Below are 22139 nucleotides of genomic sequence, written 5' to 3'. Positions count from 1 at the left end.
ATAACTTTAATGCTCGTTAAATTTATCTGCCACTTTCCTTCTGTAGTTTATTTTGCATGCATCTGAAACATGGATGGTGCTTTTACTACTTGGTGGTACCATTTAGAAAAAAATGGAGGAAGAAGGAGGAAGACACAAATAAACCCTGGCCTGAAACAAAAAGCTGAGGCACTGAACATGAGTGCAATTCTGTTTTGAAGGCTTTTAAAACATATGCTAGCTTGGGCTGTGGTTTCAGATTAATCCATTCCATGATGACCAGGGGAAGAAAAAAAAAAAAAAAGAACCTAAACCAGAACAGAGTTTTGCTGTAATCATTCAAGTTTGAATAGAGTTTGTGGCTTCTGTTCCCTGCCTGCTGCTTTGCAGAATGAAAAACAGCAAGAGTTGAAGTGAAATGTTGAATTTGCTCAGGACAGCAATAGATTCAGTGAGAAGGGAAGTTTTGAGATTAGTGAGGTTATTTCTGGACCTGGAGAAGCTCAGTTTAATGGTTTGGGTCTACTGGGGCTCTGCACAAGTTTATAAAGGCATGGGAAATATCATGCCTGGCCACCTTACAGAGCACTTAATTTTTAAGTAGATATAATAACCTTGCTTATGCTCTGATGATTTTAGGAAGATCTCCTCTGGGCATCCTTCTGCATCCTGCCTTTCCTGTATCTTCCAAAGTAACTTGGTGTCTTCATGCACAAACTCCTGTGCAGCCCCATTAACAGCCTTGTTGCTCTACCTTTTCAACCACTCAGTGAAACAGAGTTTGCCTGTTTGCAAATCTAGAGGTAAAAAAGGATCTCCCACCTCAAAATACCTTTGACCAAGCCTGTCCAGTTCTCCCAGCATCTCTGCAGGTCTAGAAAATACAGTCCACTACCCCAAAGATTCCAATTTGGGAAAGAAGCAAATTCAGATGCCCACAGCCTCAAGTCTCTTATCCATGGGGGAGTGAGAGATGAAGGAGTAAAATCCATAAAGTCTTTTACTCTGTGAGAGATGAGAACCAAAAGCAGCAACAAGAGAATTAAGAGGGAAATAAAGTCACAGAATCAGGATGGGTTTTATGATCAGTGCAATTACTTAAGACTCTAAAACTCTTGGTTTCACAATTGTGGACAGGTCTTGTCATCACCTTCACTTTTTCCAGTCAACAAAAGGAAGTACTGTATTTTTCCCTCTTAAAGGCCTCTAAGGATGAAGTAATTAACTTTTGTAACTTGTTCAAAAAGGAGAAGCAGAACATTCTACTGCAAATGACAACTAACAATGAACAAAATGATTTTCACTAGAAAGGTCATTCCCTACCCCTCAACCAGCCAAACCCTCTTGTAATGCATGTGGTGCTCTGTACTGCTCAAACAGACTTTTACAAATACTTAGACAAAAAGGGAAATTACCTCGGGTATTCCCCAAATCACAGTCTTACTCAGGAAATCACAAAAGTTTTTTCCCAAATGAGTTATTGAAGGAAAAAGTGGAGGAAATACCTCACTCTACTTCCCAACCTGCACCCTCTGGGCTTGCAGAAGGAGCAGGTTTCTGACTTTTCCACTGAGGATCCACTGCCCACAGAAACATCTCTCTGTATCCAGTCACCCCCAGAAATTCTCCTGGCCTTTCCCTGTCCCCTTGACAGGTCTGTCTGAGAAAAGAATAAAAACCTAACAAATAAAACTAGAAATCAGCAAAGAGCCATCAAAGAAAAGAAACCTCCAAACCATTTGGAATGGCTTGCCTGGATTATTGTTAGTCAGGCAGAACTCAATCTTCTAGATGTTCTTGTTTTTGAAAGTAGAGAGGCTTTCAGCACTTATCTAAAATTAAAATGGTGAGCAGTGAAAGCCCTTGCAGGTACAGGGATCTTATCTGCATAGGTCTCTGCTTTGTTTCTGCTTCAGCCCCTGCTTGGCACTGAGCAAGGACTGCCTGGGGAGGGCATGGGGGGAAGCAGGAACTGCTGCTGTGATCCTGTACCTGCCACTGCTGCATCCAGCAAATGGCACCTTTTAATACATGGTCATTTTTATTTATATTCCAGTTTTATCAAAGCAATGGGGCGTGCAATAGGCTGGTAAATAATTTATTTATTTCCCAAAGTCGCCCAGTGGAAGAGCTGACAAGCCCTGCCATTTATAGTTTTGTGGAACGCCAGATGAAGTGAAGACGTCAGCAAGGGGGGCAAGTCTCTGGGAACAAAGTGAATTAGAGAATATCTTTCCTTCAGTAAGACAAATTTGTGTGGGGTAACCATGCTTTTCTGGGGAAGCCAATTGGAAAAGAGTGATAGAGGCCCAGCTACTGAAGTTCATCAAAGTCATCTGTTTCAGGTAAGCTCATTTTTCACCAGCCAAGGGGATATTTACCTGGAGTACACCTGTAAGGTACAGCCGACAGATTGAATGGTACAGTGCTTTATTATATTTCACACCCTGATGATTCAATATGATAAGAAAAGAGAGAGAGAAAAGCAGAGCACTAAGGGAAAAATAAAAAAAAAAAAGCTGTGTCTTCTCTTTGGAGTGTGTTTTTGTACTGCTTGGCTGCAGTGCTTAGGCAAACCAAAGGGAAGTGAGCAGTGTTTTGCAGTGCATTATGTTTCTGTGAGAGCATTTAGCTCAAAATAACATTTTTTTTCCCCCTTCTCCTTTCCTTTTTGTAAGTGTCATCCTGGATTTCTGCAGTGAGGCAACACTACATTATATGTAACTCGTTAAGTATGTCCACCCAACCAGCCAGCCAGAGCTGACTCTTCCTGTTGGCTCCCCTGAAAGTTCCATACTGCTGCTGGGAGAACACAGATGCCTACAGCTGGGAAAAGAGCCGAAATTCCTCTGAATTCACCCAAATTTGCCCTACAGCCACCTCTTGTCAGGATGTGCACCCTGCTTGGAGGGCACCCCCAAGGTCATGGCATGGGAAGGTCATCACTTTGCTGTGCTGAAGACAACCAGATCCATCTTGAGTAAGAGACTGAACTCAACTTCTACAAGATAAAAAAATTCTACAAGATAAAAATAATTTCACCTGATTTTGCAAATCTGGTTGTTTTGCAGTCCCCAGGAGACCAAGCATAGTTGTGCCTTGGAAAATAAGGCTATCAGTTTGGGTTTTGGGGTTTTGGGAATGGGGATTTTGGTGTTTGTGCCCACTGCTTCCACTCAAAAAATAAAATGTATGTTTCTGTCAGCTCCTGAAAGAATGTGGCCACAGTCCTTCTTGTTGAGAGAGCAGTATTCGGATTTTATGTACAATCTCTTGTATAGCTCTGCTTCCCAACAGTCAAATATATTTGCTTCCTGGAAAAGGAGCTTATCTTGATCACAGCAAGTCCAGCTCAGAGGCAAAAGTCTGATGGATAATGCCACGGCCATTTTGCTGTGAGTTGTCAAAGCTTACCTGAATGAAGTCTTCTGAAGAAATCTGTAGTCCTCACAGAAATTATTGTTGTCAGAGACAACTTTCTGCTGTCTGGTAATACCTTCATCAGTAACCTGGAGATTTAAGGTGTCTGAGCATCTGAATGTGACCTGGGGGCAAAGGTGTGGCAGGAATTATGTGTCATGGAGATCCTTGAGAAAAAGAAGTTTGAGGTTAATTATATTTATAATTATGTTTATGTTTGTGATTATATTATTTCTATTTCCATTTATATTTATATTATTTATATTTATATTTATATTTCCATTTATATTTATATTTATATTTATATTTATATTTATATTTATATTTATATTTATATTTATATTTATATTTATATTTATATTTATATTTATATTTATATTTATATTTATATTTATATTTATATTTATATTTATATTTTTTATTATTTTTATTTTTATTTTTATTTTATCTTTTTATATTTATATATTTATATATTTGTATATTTATATATATAGTTATGTTTATACGTTTTTATATTTATTTATTTATTATTCTGGCACAGCTGTAAGCCCTGGAATTTGCCCCAGGATCATATTTCAGCCTTGGGGTCACAGCCAAAGGTTGTATCAGCCAACCATTCAGCCAGCAGGGTCGTAGGCTAGCAAGGATAACAGCTGGGCATGCCAGTCCCTCTCCTGCAAGGTGCCACGGGGCCAGCATGATTTGGCAAGAGCTACAAGCTACCTGGCTGAATCCATACAAACAGTGATGCCCCATTTTAGTCCAGACTGATGCTGAAAGCCACTTGCAGTGAACATGGGGCTCTGCTGCCTGAGGCAGGAGTTCTGGTGGGCAGCAGACACCAACAGGGCAATGGAAATGGGACATCCTGTCTCTGGCAGCACTGGAAACCTCAGCAGCCTGTGCAGTTGTGCCAGGATTCGCCCTTCAAATGAGGAAATAAATAAAAATGCAAGTTTAAACATAAAAACGTCCAGATCTGAAGGACTCTTGCTCTGGAGTCTAAGCATCTCCAGATTCCAGATGTAGTAAAGAGCATTTGGGATTGTCTAGGGAATATCTTTCTATACTAGATTTTTCCTGATACCTCTTTTCCTTAATAAAGGAGGTGGTTTCTCCTAAACTCTAAGGTACGCCTATTTCTGTTCCTTTTAGGAAAAAGAATCCTTCAATAAATTAGCATGCCTTTAAAATGATAATACGGCCTATAAAAATTATTGTGATTCATATCAGAACACATAATGATTTAACTAATCAGTCATTAATTAAACAGGTTTTTACCTGCGGGGGCTGCAAGAGTTTAATAATTTAAGCTGACTAAATGTTAGTACTACCCAGGCATAATTAGAGCTGTGGGGAAAGTTTCACAAATACAGCAAAGCTGGCTACATTTCATGCTATTTACTGAGAGCAGGCAGCAATCTGCCAGCAGAGCAGACACTTCAATTCTAAATGAGCGTGCTGCCACTACAGAATGACCAGGAGGGAACTGGGCTGAGGATGTCGGTCAACGTAAATAACAAAAGAATCCACATTTCTACAACAGCTTAAACAGGATCACAGAATGGTTTGGGTTGGAAAGAACCTTAAAAGCCATGTAGCCTAACCCCCTGCAATGTGCAGGGACACAAGACCAGGGTGCTCCAAGCCCCGTCCAGCCTGGCCTGGGACACTCCCAGGGATCCAGGGACAGCTACAGCTGCTCTGGGCACCCTGTGCCAGGGCCTGCCCACCCTCCCAGCCAGCAGTTCCTTCCTAAATCCCTTCTAACCCTACCATCTGGAAATTTAACCCCTTCCCCCTTGTTTTGACCCATATTTGTGGTATATACAATCACCCTCACTGCAGAAGATGTTGCAGGATTGACCCCTTTGCTATGAACTTACCTCTCGAGCACATCCTTGTAGAAGTCTTAGCACACCAGGGTTCAGGGGGACAGCTTCTGTCAGCAGAGCTGTGTTGCTTTATCTTACAAGAATGGAGATGAGTTTCAGGAGTCTGGACTTTTCTCTCTGGGACCTTCCCGGATGACTTTTTTCCCACCTCCAATTCCCAGTTTGCATGCCAATAAACTGTAGCCTTCTGTTTGGGAGTGCCTGATTGCTGCATTTGTGCTCCAAAATGCTTTGTTAGTGCCAAGTATTATCTTGCTAATTACAACCTACAGCTTTTCGCTTGAGCACTAGGAGTCTGCAGTGGTCCAGTGAAGAAGATAACACCTGGAGGAGGTCACAGGTTCACACACACAGGCCCAAAATTTCTGAATCCAGGTCCTGTGTGGTTGGGAAGATCAAGGAGGTGATGTCTGTGTATTTAATATGCAGCACCTAGAAGAGAAATTCTTTGGTCAAAGCAACATCATGGAGGAGGAATTCTTTGTTCTATGAAAGGTTAATGTACCTGGGTAGCAGCCGAGAGCGTTTGCATGCAGCGAGATCATTAATCCATGCAGTAATAATTTGTGAAATAAAAATCAATCTTGGAAAGAAGGCAAAGCCTCTAGTTCCAAAGTAATGGAGTGCCTTTTGCACTGCATCTCGTTAAGCAAGACCCAAATACATAATGGGCTCAATTTCCATGCAAGGCTTCTCTGCAACCCAGAAAAACTAATAGCAACTCTAAACAAACCCTGATGCCTTTCAGGCCCTGCAATTGCAGCTCAATTAACACGGCAGTCCCAGCCATGGCAGGATAGTTTTAAATGGCCAAAGCTGCAATATTTATTCCAGGTAAGAGAAGAGCTCCTGGGCTGATGGACCAGGCTGCAGACATGCCTGGCTACATCAGTTCTCTGTGAGATCACCCAGTGAACAGGGTTTGACCCACTCTGAAGGAGCTTTAGAGGAGCATCTGAGCTCCTTTCCACTTGGAAGGAGAAAGAGAAGGCACAGAGGGCTGCAAGATGCCCACAGACATGGTCCCACTGCCCCACACAACCTCACTCACACCTCCTCTGCTCCTGTTCACTGAAGAAGGAAACAATCTGGGGTCAAACACAACACCCAAAGAGCACCTGGTCCCTCAGGCAAGGCTTGGACCAATGTCTGCCAAAATCTATTAATGTGCATTCCTACAGGTAAATAAAACGAGAGGCAACTGGAAGGGAAAAGTGGGCTCACCTGTGGAACAGAGAAATCTTTCAAATAATATGTTTCTGTGAAGAACAGCCCACGAGCTCCTCTGCAGAGGAGTAATGGGGTCAGATTCATTCCTCAGTCCAACACAAAATGAAATACCTTTTTTCTTTCCACCTGCTCACATGAGTTAAGGTGATACCAAAGCTTCTGTGCTGGAGGCATCTGATTGCTGTCAGGATCCCAGGAAGAAAAACCACATTTTATCACTTTCTCCTCAGGTTGAAATCTGTCCCCTTCACCCCTTCCCTGCCTCCCAGGTGCTTTAATTTGAATTTTCTGCTTGGGCTGGGCAGATTTCCTGGAGACTGTCACCAGCGAGGCGGGTGGCATGCCAGGTGATTTCAGTGAGAGGGAAGCCAGGCAGGCTCACTGCCAGGCTGCAGCCCAGCCCCGAGTGTGGAGGTGTCACTCTGTAATACTGACAAAGTACAAAATCCAGTCCCAATAATCCTCTTAAGTCAGACAAGAAAATAACCGGTGTGATTGATAACCCAAAGACAATCAAAGTGTTAAGGATTTAGAGAAGGTACCATACATACAAATATTTCCAGGAAGAGCTACACAGCTTAAAGGACTGTTTCATTTGTGGTTTTTTTTCCCATTTTGATATACTCAAAGACAGGAAAAATATTTAAAATGCACTGAAATCAGAGACAGGTTTACCATTGTCTTGAATTGATTTTCAATCAGCTTTTAAGGAGCGCAGAAGAAATATCAATTAACAACAAAATAATCATTACAAGTAAATAAAGAATAAATTAGAGAAACATTGGAAATCAATATCATTCAAAGAGAAAATCAGTTGAGTCCAGTTTGAGGAATAAGAAATTCAGCAAAATTAGTGGAAAGAACTGTTTGCTTGGGATTTTTCCACTGTGCTTCAGGTGGTGGAAACCCCAGACTGTGGCTCTATGTCTCCAATGGGCTCACGTGCCACCAGTCTGTCAGCTCCCCATTTTGTGCCTTGCAAAGTGTGATTCCCTCATGGTTTTGTTTGCAGAGCAACCTGAGAGACTGGATATCTGATTCCCCCTTTAATTAATGGGAAATGAACAACCCAGACTCCTCTCTCAGGTTTAGAGATGATGTTTCCTGACCTGCAAGCCACTTCAAAGCAAAGAATGGTACAGAGGCAGATATTAATCTACAGCTACGCTGTAGAAATCTAAAATATCTGGAACACTGGTGGAAATACCATCTTATCTCCACATCCTGGCAGATGTGCTGCAGCAGAGTGACATGAGGCTTTCAGCTTCACCAAGAAGAACTTTTTTTCACAGAGTACAATAGAACTAGGTTAACAACATTTTGACAACCCAAACATTCCCCAGAAAATTTGAAAATAAAGTATACTTTTACTTCTTCAGCTTATCAAATATCTCATGCAGTTCCTTCCACAGTCAGAGCTGGCTGTATGCAAATTATTTAGGGAAGAAACAGCCAAACAAACAAGCAAAAAAAGTGTGAAACTGACAAATAACTCCATCAAAAACCAGTAAAACTACCTCAAGATACCTTTTGAAGAAGAGATGGCTTGCATCACATCACTTCCTGCAATCAAGACCATTCAGTTTCAGTGTTCTGCTGTCACTCCTCTGAGATTCAGTCAGAGTGAGGGGAGAAAAACATCCCACCAGAAACATCAGGTTTACAGACTTATAGGATAAGATGGTTCCCACTTCCCAGCTGACTTTCCAAGCCATTCTTGAGTGACAAGGAAATTTTCTGGTAAGTGAATATCCTCATTCTTTGGTCAGGTGGCTGCTCAAGGGCATCCCACACCACTGCTGGGATAAAAAGGGACATTTTTCCCATTCTGCTCCCTAGCAGAATAACTTTGGTGGCAGGGAAAAGGGGAGAGCTGGCACTCTGATGTTACACACATCTCAGCACCAGATCACTTGCTAGATCTGGGAATATTTTTCCCCAAAAAGAATGGACCACTAGGATTTTGCTCACCTTGATAGCATATCCTTTGTGGGACACAGCCCACTTTTCTTGGCAGAAATTTCCAACCTGAAGAGGCCCCTGGGTTTGGAGAGGCTGCACAGCCCCTGGCCCTGGGCAGTGCTCCCAGGGATGTCTCTGCCTGAGGGAGCATGAGAACTTCAGGATGGCAACCAGGGGCAAATCTCTCTATTATATGTTTAAATATATGTATATATATATATATATATATATATATATATGAATGGGTTAGGGTTTTTTTAACTTAACTACTACACCCATAATTCTTCACACTAATCTCATCCCTGGCACAAATCTCGTGTCTCAATCTTACTATTTTTTCCCTGTCCACATTCTGACATTCATTAAATTCTCAGTGTGCCCAAAGCTTACCAATACGGCACACTGCTTTATCCGGTGGCGTCAGTCCATCAATAAAGCTCAGCTGTTGGGTTTGTCTGCTCCCCTGCATTTTCAGATCACTGTAAATTATGTGGATGCTGGAGCCATGTGTCAGTGCCAGGACCTGAGGTCTGTGTCGGATTCCCTGTGCTCCAGCAGCATCAGGGATAAGGCAGGAGTGAGGCTTCCCCATCATTTCCAGGGAAGCACAAAGCCACAAAAAAATTAAAAAGTAGTCTGTGCTAAAACTCAGTTCAGCTGGAAGGGGATGAGAACATGAACAGTGTCTTTCTCCTTGGCTGTGACTTTCCACTCATCTTCTCTCTCTTCTCACTCCAGAATGAATGCACAATTAAAACACAATCAATCTCTGTGACATTTCCAAAGTGTGCAGTCAGTGTTACCAGCTTCTTTCGTAGCCTTGGCGAGAGCCCAGATTTCTTGGAAAAAAAAATAAGCTCTTGACTTTCCCCTCAGAGAAACTCAAGATTAAAGGTTGTCAAGTGGGGACAAATCAAGCATCAAATTTGTTGTCAACAAATTAATGTGCTGAAGAGATTTCTCTGAGTGACTCTTTTCAGGTTTTTGTAGTAAGTGGGGATGGTTAATTCTAATGGTAGCCAGTGATTTGCATTCAATAGCTCTGTGTAATCTGGGAAAATACAGGGTTTTTTTAATATATGTGACTTGTTACACCTTCCTTTATCAAAAAATAAGGGGAGTGAGAGGTGAGAAACCTATTAGAAAAGCCTATTTTTTGTGCTTAGAGAAAAAAAAAAAAAAGGTGTTCCCAGTTTATAGTTTATTTTATTTGTCATCTCAACAGAGACAGGAAGAAAAATATCAATATTTAAGACTACCTCTAGCAATTGTGTGTTTTGTTTTTCTATTTATACGCCCTCGAGGTGCATAGAGGGTTATAGCAATGCCTCAGGTCACACTCATAATAACGGGAACCTCACTTTTATTTTTTTTTCCCCATCTCTCTTTAAAACAACTCTATTAGTACTGCGCAAGCTACCTTAAGCAGCATCTGACATATACAAACTGTTGCCTGTAGGTTGCCTGTTTGTTTGATTTTCTGCAGTGTGAAGGTTGAGTTGAGTCATTTTGCACCCAATTACTTTGCAGTAAATTTGTCGGATGATTCTTGTCGTGCAGTATTGATCCAACGTGTCACCTTGAACTTGTTTATTGACACATCAAATTCCAAAGGCAGCCCTGTTCAATTTACCACTTCCCAATTATGGCATTTATATGATGTCACTGAAGCTTCTTGTCACGTTCAGATGAGGCCATTTTCCCCCCTCCACCACCAATCACCTGAGCAGCGGTTGCCATTTTTCTCTGACCTTTCCCGAGACAGATGGTGGTTCATAAAATACATCATTAGCACACATGTCATTTTATCTTGCCTGGATTTTTTAAGTGAAAGGTGCTTTGTTCAACAAAAGGCTTTTCAATTTTGTCCTCAGTGATGGTGTTGCTAAATAGGATTTTTTATCCTGACACTGGAGAAGGGGTTCACCCCCAATGGGTTCACCAGGGGATTTGCAATATGACACCAGGACAGCTTCATCCTTGTGCCAGCAGAGACCTGCATCCCTGGATGATCATGGGACCTGCACACATCCCAACATCCCAGGAACCAGCCTGATGTTCTGGCACACACAAAACAGGTGCTGGAAATGGGATGTTGATGGGATGTCCCCCATGAAGCTTCACCGATGGTCAGAGATGAGCACACAGAAGCAACAACTCTTTCCTTTGCAAAGTCTTTCAAGACTTATGAGTTTACGATGCCAAAGATACTGAAAATAGCCTACTTTATCGCCCTGAGGTGTTGTTTCCTTCAGAATTGTCCATTCAGCTTCTTGATAACTCAGGAGCTGCGCAGGAAGATCATTTGAAAGTACTGCTTTCTCTTAACTCATGGTAATATTTTATGCCAGAAGCTAGAAATATTATCTGTATGTCTTTATCCCTTGGGTTGACTTAGCAACACACTTGAGCCTTGATGTTTATTGGGATTTGGGTGCCACTACTTGAGTTTAAGATGTCTGTGTGGTTTCTAAGATAAGGTCTGTCCTCTCACAGTGAGGAAACTGATGTAACCCAGAAGACAATCTGGGCCAAGACAGATTTTTGTTGTTTGAGGCTCCCTAGGGCTGAAGTCAATGTTAAAGACAAATAGAAGAGACATGCACTCTTCCAGAACATGATTTATCACTTGCCAAAACTGAGAAAATAGCCGGAGAAGGGGGAAGAAAACCTACCACAGCAGAAGAAAGTATTATCTTCTTGGCAGTTCCTCAGTCTGAGTGCCAGTGGTGCTTTAAAGTAGCTGGAACAAAAACATTTTCGTATCCAATTTCATTAAACATAATTTCTTCTTCTTACTTGATGCTCACTGTTTTACTTCCCCATTTCCCTAACAGAGGATGTGATCATTTCTGCATCGCTAGAACTTAGAAACAGCGAATAAGAGTCTCTCTAAGCTCCTGAGCACCCCAGCTCCTCTCACCACGCTCTCACATTACAAACTCAAATGTCTGCTGTAGTTTCATCCCAATGCAGAGGTGCTGCTGTGGTGTGGAATGAGTTGCCTACAGTGGGGAGGAAAATAAAGCCAGCAATGCTCTCAGGTGGGGACCTTGAATGGCAGATGTCAGTCAGGAGCCAGCTCCTGATTTATAAACCCAAGGAAGGGTTATGGGTGGATGATGGGCACCTCCTTGGTCTTGTTCAGACAAAGGATTGGTGGTGTCAGATATTGCCAGGTGGTGAGACAGTGAGATGGTTTCTTTCCTGTGTGTCCTTGACACCTCTAGCATTTTGTTCACACCTCAGAGCTCTTGCCCAAGCCTGAGATACTGTTTGTGTAACAAGAACATATTGTTAAGCTCGTTTAAAGACTGTGACACTTCCTGCTCAAAGGTTTTGCCTGTGTTCCTCCTTCAGCTTTATCCATCCTGTGCACAGCTCCCAGCATCTTCTGCTTTTCTGTTACCAGGTAAGCCACAGCTAGCTTACGAGCACTAATCTCCCTTTCCGAAAGTCTTTGTATCATAATATACTAAAAATAACTCTACTTCCTAGCCCTGAAAAGAGTCAGTCTCCAAGTCCACTGGGCACACCTTAATTGTTGAAAATTTGCTGTACACACCCTCAGATGTAATGGCAGCAGGGGCTGTGGCACAGTGGTTTGCATTCTAACTTGGGACCATCTCTGCCTTCTCTACCAGGAGCTTTGCAGATATTCCCTTGCATGCAGGAGGCAAAAGCCAAGTGGGGTAACATCCTAATTTCTGAAGTAGGGACTTCTTGGGATATCAGGTCAGGGAAGGTTCTCTGAACCTAAAGCAAAACCTCCCAACAGAGAGTCAGGAATACAAAGCTAGGGTTGTTTTTAAGCTCAGCACCATGTGCTGGCCAGCCCTACTGGTAATTTCTTGTGGTTTATCAGGTCACTCCTGAAGCCTTTGAGACCTGTGCATACACAGCCAGAGTGGTTTTGGCAATCTTGAGGACCTCCTCTAAAATTCCGAATTAAGAAGGCCCTTGGCAAATCAAAGCATCACAGAATGTCCTGGGTTGGAAGAGACCCACAAGGGTCATCCAGTCCAACACCTGGCCCTGTACTCACCCCAAAAATCCCACCCTGGGCATCCCTGGCAGAGCTGTCCAAAGGCTCCTGGAGCTCTGGCTGCCTCGGGGCCGTGCTCATTCCCTGGGGAGCCTGGGCAGTGCCAGCCCCTCTGGGGGAGAAACCTTTTCCTGATGTCCTATCTGAACATCATCACGATGTTCCCTCAGGTTCTGTCTCTGATCACCAGAGAGAACAGATCAGTCCCTGTCCCTCTGCTGCCCCTCATGAGGAAACAAAGTTTGGGATTTACTTGGTTTTGGCTGGAATGACACATCTTTGTTTGCACCACTGCAATTCTCTGCACACGCTCACAAATAAAATGGGATGGAGAACAAACGCTCTGGTAGATACTGGATTTATGACATGCCAAGTTTAAATAGCACCCATAAGGCTTAAAACAGCAGCAATGGAGAATCCATTTTTCAACTGCATCAAGCACACAAGATCTCTCTCTTCTCACTGGGTAAGCTGATGCTGGGTACCAATTTCCCGAAATCCTCATGCCAGGAAATCAAGTCTCCACCTCCTCACGTGTGACTTAGGGTTCTTTTGTGGGTTCTTCCTGAAGTCCAAAATGGTACTAAAATAGCAACCATGCTACTTAAGGGTATCAGGTGACTAGAGACAGCCCTTAGATACCAATTAACCTCTGTGCCAGTTTCAGTCTGGTGTGCACACTCTCATCATGATGGCAACTGTTGAATAATTAATCCCTTAGACTAAACAAAACAGTGCTGGGCTGCACTCTGCTTCCTCTTCTGCTCTTTTATGCATTGATGCCTAATTTTTCTAATTGATTGTCGCCCCCTTTTGAAGAGATGGTTGGAGGTTCTTTTATTTTTCCTTTATATGGATATGATTATATTCTTTTCCTTGGTTATTTGAGCAGTGGATCAGGGGGTTGTAGTAGCCAGGATAATGGAAAGAAGTAAAAAGAATAAGATGAAAAAGGAAGTAAAGGAAAATGGAATAAGAAAGGGAAAGAGTAATAAAGGAAGATGGTAAATTAAGTGAAGGAGAGAGAAAAGAGGGAAGGGGAAGGGGAAGGGGAAGGGGAAGGGGAAGGGGAAGGGGAAGGGGAAGGGGAAGGGGAAGGGGAAGGGGAAGGGGAAGGGGAAGGGGAAGGGGAAGGGGAAGGGGAAGGGGAAGGGGAAGGGGAAGGGGAAGGGGAAGGGGAAGGGGAAGGGGAAGGGGAAGGGGAAGGGGAAGGGGAAGGGGAAGGGGAAGGGGAAGGGGAAGGGGAAGGGGAAGGGGAAGGGGAAGAGGAAGGGGAAGAGGAAGGGGAAGAGGAAGGGGAAGGGAGGGAGGGGAAGGGGAAGGGAGGGAGGGAGGGAGGGAGGGAGGGAGGGAGGGAGGGAGGGAGGGAGGGAGGAAGGAAGGAAGGAAGGAAGGAAGGAAGGAAGGAAGGAAGGAAGGAAGGAAGGAAGGAAGGAAGGAAGGAAGGAAGGAAGGAAGGAAGGAAGGAAGGAAGGAAGGAAGGAAGGAAGGAAGGAAGGAAGGAAGGAAGGAAGGAAGGAAGGAAGGAAGGAAGGAAGGAAGGAATCTCTTCTGTCCAGCAGAACAAAAATTTTAATCTGACAGCCAGTTGAAGAATGTATTTTGGTTGCAAAGATGGTTTGGTTTTCTGTAGTATTTTTATACAAAACTCTAAAAATTAAAAATTACCTCCAGGGACTAATTTTTTATTTTATTTTTGCAAATATTAGATAGGCCATTTCCATCTTATTGAACATATTGTCACTCTAAACTGGCAGCTCATTTGTTATTCTCAGAGCATTCTAAAGATACAGAAATAATACTACAGAGAATACAAATGGCTCCACATTCCATGAACTCTTTCCAGAATATAAATTTGTAGTCAGGGAAGAATTTACTGATACATCATTGTTTTGTTTTCAAGTCAAAGAAATTTATTCTTACATTTCATGTGTAAAACTGTATGCAATGCTTTACTGCAAACACATCAATTAATAACAGAGAGCCAGATTTTGTGGTTCTTTGAGCTTTTTCAGGAAGGAAAGAAAAGGAAAGCCTTAAATTCTCATAGGCAATCAAGAACTGCTTAAAAGCACTGAAATGTATTTATCTCTATGAGTTGTTTGATTTCATTTTGTTGGTTAAGCACCACCTATGAGTTCAGACTGACTCATGTAACATTCTAAGCAGAAATGATGGGAGGTCCGAATCATAAAGCATCAAAGCCTAATGTGGCAAGGACATTTTTTAATCTGTAATTTTGAGAATACCTCCTGTAAGTGGTGTCAGTAGCCTGTCAAAGCCCACAGGAGCACCAAAGATGCTGTCTCAGCTCAGTGCTGTTCAAACATCACTCTCATGCTTTGGAAATTCCACACGTGCACCTCGTGTCTCTGAGCGACATGACACCTTTGGACAAAGAAATAGCCAAGAATTTAAAAAGCAAACTGGGAATTTTTACCCTTGGGGAGACAGCTCCAATGTCTGCCAAAGCCTGACTGTGTTAGGAGGTTTACCCCAACCAGGGATTGGGTCCCATGTACTTACTTTTCATTATTCTTAAAATCAATAAGTAGATACTGACTACTCTTAAAGTGAATATCAAGATTAATTGACCCAAGTGGTAAGTATTGATCCAGGAATGGCCAATCGATTGTCAAGGGATGATAAATCTTGAATTTTATAGGAACACGAAGCCACAGGCAGGAGCAACCCCAGGTTCACAGTGGTGGGTGAAAACCCAGGGAGATCCTGGGCCGGGATACACTTGGGCCAGCACCAAGCTTTGCAAACTGAAAGTACACAAATCCTCCCTTTCTTTCCCCAAAGGAAACCTGAGAAAAGTTTGCCACATAGGCTGGGCAAAAATTAGAATCTTTATTGAAGAGTGTAGTAGAAGAGGTGTCCAAGTTGAGTCTTCCTCTAGTTTGGAGTGACATTGAAAAAATTACTGGGGGATCTGTTGGGATAGAAACATCCAGAAATTCACCTGATTTCTTTGGTCACTGGAGCATTTTTAACCAGCACTTTAAAGAGATCTAAGTGAAAAAACTGCAGTTTACCTAGGAGTAAACACCAGCTTCTGTGGGGAGAAATCAGATAATATGGATGAATTTTTAATAAAATACTACATGTAACTTTGACAGGCAATGTGATTTATCAGTAACATTCCATACAATGGTATTACTGATTTCTGGGCATTGCAAAAACCAAGTATTTATCGGTGCTTCATCTTTTCATTTTTGGCCAAGCACCACTCAAAAGATCTGTAGTTTGGGTTTTTTTGGTTATGGAATTCAGAATGATTTTTTTTTTTAACAAAGCTAATAGTAAATGACGGTAATTATGCTACACCAGAAGAGGTTTTTAAATCAAAAGGGAGTTATTCAGTGCTGTAAAATCACAGTCCAGGACAGTGAATGCCTATCCAGACTCTCTTCTCCAGCAAGGTTACAGCACAAAGAGCAGAAAGACACAGGGACAGGCTGTGACCTTCAAGTGAATCTCTCCCCTGCCTGCCCTGCTCAACACAAAACCTAAAAGTCCCCAACACCTGGGGCTTCAGGCACTGCCTTCAGGAGGTCTCCTAACCATCTCGAGCATATGCCCTAAAAAGGTTTCCTCCCTTTTTTCCCCCCAGCAGTATTTCTGTGCCTCTTTAGCCACATTCCCATTCCCATTCCGGCGGTGCTTCCCCTCACGCGCATCCGCATCCGTAATGCTTCTTCAAAGATGGAACCACCTGGGAGCTGCCAAACAGCATCCAGACCTCTGGGATGTGAAATATTTGTATTTTAATTGCATTCTTTGTTCTTATTCCTAATAAAGGATGATATTATGAGGCCTGAGGGCCATATTCTTCTTTCTAGGGATTGGTACTGTGCAATGATAAGGAAAATGGTACGTGATGTGGAATATGCATACAGCAAAAATGTCCTTCAATGTGAGGGAATATTCTGTCTGCCTTCATAACCTCAGATGGAGGGGAATACAGCTGAGAGCTCTTCCCTTAAGCACTGCTTCTTACCCTGCATTTACTCTTCAGTCTTATTTTCTATAGATTGCCATGAATGACACTTGGAGGCAAGAAAGAGAAGGGAATTTTAAAAAAAAAGTGTGCAGGAGGCATGGGTACAAAACCAATTATTTATTAATAGGTTTTGTCCACACACCTCCTGTGCATCATTTGGAACATTTACCCTGTAGGCAGTAAGGAGCAATCAGGTGAGAAATTTGGGTTTGCATCTTACCAGACGGGCTTAACAACTTTGTGCTGAACTTTAGCTCCCCATCTCCATCCTTGCAACACAAGAGCATGTTTAATCTAAAAAAAAATGCCTAGCAAAATATATTTTTTTTTACAAAATGTTGATTTTATGCTCTTAACAATGTATATAAACATATTTATATTACCAATTTATTAATATTTATGTGGAGAAAGACATGTATACAATGCATGAAGTGCCCTTGTGTTTACACTGGAAAAGAACATTTTGCCAGTAAGAATTTGAGAGCAATAACAATTCAATTTTTTTTTTTTTTTAAAGCAAAAGGCTAATTGAAAACTATCAGCTAGGTAAAGGAAAACAAAACTTTAAATAGATCCCTAAGCATCATTTGCACTTTTAATGATCCAAATATCTGTCGTTAATGCACAGGTCTACTAGTGCCAGCTGAACCACAAGTGTTGAAAGACACTATTTTGGCATGAGCTGTAATGCTCAGGATGCCACAGAAGAAGAAAATTCTTAGCACTTTTTACATTAAATGCATGAGTTAGCAGAGCCTCATTTCATGCAAAAAATTGTTGCATTTCATGCACTTTAGGAGACTTGTCAGGAATCAGACGACGAGTCAGGACACAGGAAAATGTTCACTCCTTGTGCTCCAGTATTCAGTGCTATTCTGATCTCTTTGCTATGCTGTCCTGAGTCAGAAAACACCTGAGGGTGCTGAAAAACTCATTGAATAAAATAGAGAAAGAGCTGTGCCAGGAAATCCTCCGATGGTGTTTAAGCTTCAACTCAAACACTGCTCAGTGTGGCTTTGATTCCTGTGGGCTGCTGGAGTGAAGTTGTTTGACAGCTCCAGTGGGAACTGCCATAAATAAACAGAGTGAGGACTCAGGAACAAACTTATGTGTGCACTGCTGGGAATATCATAGACCAGAATTTACCAGGAAAAATCAGATTTTTAATCACCTGACAAGGAAGGGAGCAAATGAAAGAAATCTGGGTGCTATTGGACCAATTCCCATTTCTTCTATACAGTTTCACAATTTAGTTACAAGTTAATCACAATATTTGAGCTTCAGCCAGTAACATGTGTTCCTCAATATAAAAGAAGGCTTTGTTTTCTGGTTGTCCATTGGATTGCAACCAATTTTTTAAGCACAGAAGCCACAGGAAGTCACAAAATCTTCCAACAGCAGCAGGATGATGAAGATGATGAACTGTATGATTGTGCCAAAGTTGTGATTTCTCATCATTTAAAAGAGAAAATAAGCTAGGACTCTGACATCAATGCTGACCTTTCATCCCTTCCCAAACCTGCACCAGTAATCAGCACACATTTAGGGCTCTTCACATGTAACATGGATTATGGGTAAAAGATCTGCTCAAAATAGGCAAATGAAGAATCACAGACTCACAGAATGCCCTGAATTGAAAGGAACTCACATAAACCACCAAAGCCCAGCCCCTGGCCCTGCACAAGACAGCCCCAAAAACGATGTCTGAGAGCTAATTTAGTTATTTACATGGTTATAAAATTAACTAGAAGAGTTAATTTAACAGCACCAGCTACCTGACTTACCTGGCTTACCTGGCCAGACTTCACTCTGTTGCCCTCAGGTAAAAGGAGGCGTTGGGCATTAAAGCTGGCAGCAGGCTCTGTGAGGAAGACAATTAGCAGCAGTGAGGAAGCATTGCAGCCTGCCAGACTTTTACTGAGGCAGGTCATAAAATGCTTTTGTTCACATTTTCCAAGATTCATTGGCAGACTTGTAATTGATGACAGAGTTAAGAGAGAAAGCGTCTCTCTCGAGCCCCGTGCAAGGCTCCCCATGCCATTGATAATGACCTACTTGCATTTACAAGAAATAAGTTCCAGCATCCTTTTATTGATGCAAAACTGCCCACCATTGAGGAAGCACAAGCAGCTCTGCAGAAGCTAAAGATAAATAAAGCTATTAAAACCTATTCCATTTCTCCTGAGCTGCTAAAGTCTGCGGCCTCTTAATTGCTACAAAGCTATAGACGCTGTCCAAACTCATTTCAAAGAATAATCATATACTCAATAACCAGCACATTGGAATAGCAATAATAAAATACCACAGAAAAGGAAAGATGACTAAGCAAAAAGGCATTGCTTAGTGTAATTCTATTTTTAATACTTGGTAACTTTTGCCTGGGTCATGCTCTGGAGATTCACTATCAGATTGATTCCCATGGTAAAACTGCCTCAAAGGCAGTCAATAATTTTGAAAGTGGATCCACAGCTGGATGCTTTTCTAGGGTGAAATCCTAGGGAGTTTGTTTAGTCCCTGTGATTCCAGCAGATTTGTCTGAAGACAGACTTGGTAAATTTTATATTTTTTATCCTTTATGTTGAAGGTTGGACTTGATGGTCTAATGGTTGGAGTTGATGATCTTGTAAGCCTCTCACAACTTAAATGGTTCTATGATTTCATTATTTTTATTCTCAATTGCTCTTCTTTAGCTCTTTCGTCTTTCAAAACAGTGGGACAGCTTTTCTACAAGGATGTGCTTCTGAGGGAAGGCCACAGATGTCCTCTCTGTGGACAGCCCTGCCACAAGGACAAAGATCTGATCCAGAGCCACTGGGCACCTTCCAGTTTTGGGGCCTCTGGAACCAGTAGCAGGTTGCTCCAGCCATTTTAGATCTCCTGCTAATTGACTTGCTAATTTGGTCTCACTCCTGCAGCCTGACCACATTTCTTTTTAGGGTTCCTTGGAAGTGCCTGACAGCTCTGCAGATCCATCTCTTGGTGGCAGGCCTTCCAAATTAACCAACCCACCAAAATTCACACCAGCCTTTCAAAATCCACTGCACCTACAGGCCAGTCACCTCTGGAGACAACTGACTCCTGCAGATTTGCTTCTGCTGAAGTGTTGGCTGATAAGCACTGCAGCAGCACTGGCATCATTCTGCAGTGATGGTGGAGAAGAGATCATTTAAAGCTGTTGCATTCTGTTGCATCTCTCAACCTGTTCCACAGAAAACTGCCTCGAATTTGCAGATCTTCCCGTAAGTCACCATAAAAGCATGTAATTTTTCCTCTGATCTTTAATTCCTCCAGTATCTACTTCCTTAATTGTAGTTTACAGATAATTCCAGGTAGAGTAGGTGTCATTAAAAGCTCGTTTGTCACTCCGTAGTGACGGCAGTAACGCGGTGTCTCCTACTGTAACTAGGAGAAGGCTCCACAATAATTGCACATCCCCAGGCGGTGAACACCGAGAGTTTAATGGTGCCAACTGTACCTGCAGCAGGAGGAGAAAAGCCCAATGTGCACAGCACAGAGCCAGCTAAGGCAGCTAAAAATCCTCTGGCAGACAACACTGAAGGGCAACAACTCCATTCCCGGAGTCTGGGCTGCAAATTCAGCCACAGGATTCAAACCTAGAGCGTCTGTGGTGGGAAAGACAGAGCCTGGTGGGACAGACACCTTCTGTCAGCAGGGCTTGTTAGAGCCACAGGGCTCAGCTCAGCTGAGGCAGGGTCTGGGCTCTCTTTTCCCAAAGGAGAAAGGGGGCTGCCAAGGGAGCTGCAGCCACCCACACTCTGGGGGAGATGTCATTAAAAGGTTATAGTTTGCAATCGAGAGCGTGCCACTTAAATTGTAACTGCCAGGATGGTAAGTGCATTAAATCACATTAACTCCACTGGAGTGAAGGGAGTGTTAGGAGGAGAGCAGATAGTTTGTGTGGTTTATATCATCTGCGAGAGAAAGCAGTGGAGCAGGGAAAACTTCCACACTGCCATTTATTAAAATTACACTCAGCGCTTTCCTCCCTTTCGTTAGAAACGTTAACAGATCATTGGTCCTGTTCTCATCTCACCAGTGGGGAAACAACAACACAGAGATTAAGTGGCAATTTTAAGGTGAAGTAAATAGCTGCAGCAAGCCCATGGGAGCTGGAGACAGACCTGGGTGAAAGAAGAAATTAAGTCACTTTGCATGTTCACAACAACCCCTGGTGGCTCTACAGGCTGCAGCAGAGTGGCTGGGAGCTGCCCTGCAGTTTAGACTGGATATTGGTAAAATTCCTTCATGGAAAGGGCTGTCCAGCCCTGGCACAGCTGCCCAGGGCAGTGATGGGGTCCCCATCCCTGGAGAGATTTCAAAGCCATGTGCATGTGGCACCTGGGAACATGGGTCAGTGGTGGCCTTGGCAGTGCTGGAGGAATAGTTGCACTTGGTAATCCTGGAAGTCTCCTCCAACCTAAATGATTCCATTATTCTCTGATATTGACCTAATGGAGAGATGAAGTGATTACACGGCACTGTAGCTGGGCTCTGTTGTTTGGGGAAGTGTACACCCCACCTCATAACACCATGGACTTCATCTTCTTGCCTGCAATAAACCCTAAAACCAGGTGCTAAATGTGTATCACAACTTGCCTTGCACAGAGCATAACAAATACAACCAAAGTCATTCACTACAGATCTTTGGAAGCACTGGGTTTGTCAGACTCAAGCAGCAAAGCAATTTTGTCACTCGATAAAATATAAAATTTCCCCTTACTTTTACTTTTCATGGAAAAAGAATTCAGGGGTATGAGAAAGGTATAATTTTCCACATGCTTTTGTGGGCCCTGGACACATAGAGATAACTTGACGTCGATGTGAATAGAGGGAATAATTTTCTTGACTTCTTCCCCTGCTTTCACGGTTGTTGTCCCCACATGGTTTTCTGTTGGGGAGCCAAGTAGGAAAAAACAAAGGTGGCAGAGTCCTAACCAATAGCTAAGCACATAGGAGGAAGAATTAGTACAATTAACATAAAACCACTGGGTAAATTTTGAATATCTGTGCCCAGATCTCTGGCTGTCATCTTTTTTCCACTCAAATTCTGCCTTTTGGCATCTTGCTGTACCAGTCTAGCCTAGCCTGGTACTGGCATCTACCTACCAGCGGCACAAATTAGCAAAACACTTCCTCTGCTCATATCTGCTGCTCCCTCTGTCAGGAACAGCCTCAGGGAGGCAGGACAGATGGATGTCACCGCCGCCCCCTCTCCAGGGGATGGCCAGGGATGGCGGCAGGATCATCCCTGCAGGATGATCAGGTCCTGCAGGGCACCCAGTGGCATAGGAGAGATGCCCTGGCTCCGCAGCATCTGCGGCTCCTCGCCCCCGGAGAGAGGCAGGAGGGCAGGAGCAGCCACTCCATTCCCATGAGGAATAATACAGGCAATTCACATTTAGGAAAAAAGAATAAGAAAGGAAAAAAAAAAAAAGAGTGGTTTTGGGTCAGTGCCACGTCCAACGGAAAGTGCGGTGGAAACAGCAATGAAATTTACTAGTGGAAAAAAGTGTTTAAGGTTTATTCGCCAAAAATATGGTTGTTTTGATATGTGTTCATGCATGGCACTTTGTGCAGT

The sequence above is a fragment of the Lonchura striata genome, chromosome Z (genome assembly GCF_050655825.1).
Source record: "Lonchura striata isolate lonStrDom1 chromosome Z, ASM5065582v1, whole genome shotgun sequence".
NCBI classification, from domain to species: Eukaryota; Metazoa; Chordata; class Aves; order Passeriformes; family Estrildidae; genus Lonchura; species Lonchura striata.
This window is presented reverse-complemented; position numbering follows the sequence as displayed.